The sequence below is a fragment of the Etheostoma spectabile genome, chromosome 16, assembly GCF_008692095.1.
Source record: "Etheostoma spectabile isolate EspeVRDwgs_2016 chromosome 16, UIUC_Espe_1.0, whole genome shotgun sequence".
In the NCBI taxonomy this organism is placed as follows: Eukaryota; Metazoa; Chordata; class Actinopteri; order Perciformes; family Percidae; genus Etheostoma; species Etheostoma spectabile.
This window is the reverse complement of record NC_045748.1, coordinates 16,179,914-16,180,126: the sequence shown is the minus strand read 5'-3', so window position 1 is coordinate 16,180,126 and position 213 is coordinate 16,179,914.

The window sequence follows — 213 nt, the reverse complement described above, 5'->3', positions numbered from 1 at the left end:
CTGTGTGTTTAGGTCTCTGTTTTAGCTACCAAGTGAGGCTTCTCACTTCTATTCCATCTTTGTTGGGAGTCGCACATGCGTACAGTACCTAGGTAAGCACTACAAGCTAATCAGCAGTAGAGTATGAGGGCGTGCCACGCTAGTAGCTAGGCGAGCATTATAACATATTATAAAGTGACTTTCATCCCGGAAGTAAAGGCTGGACTACAATAG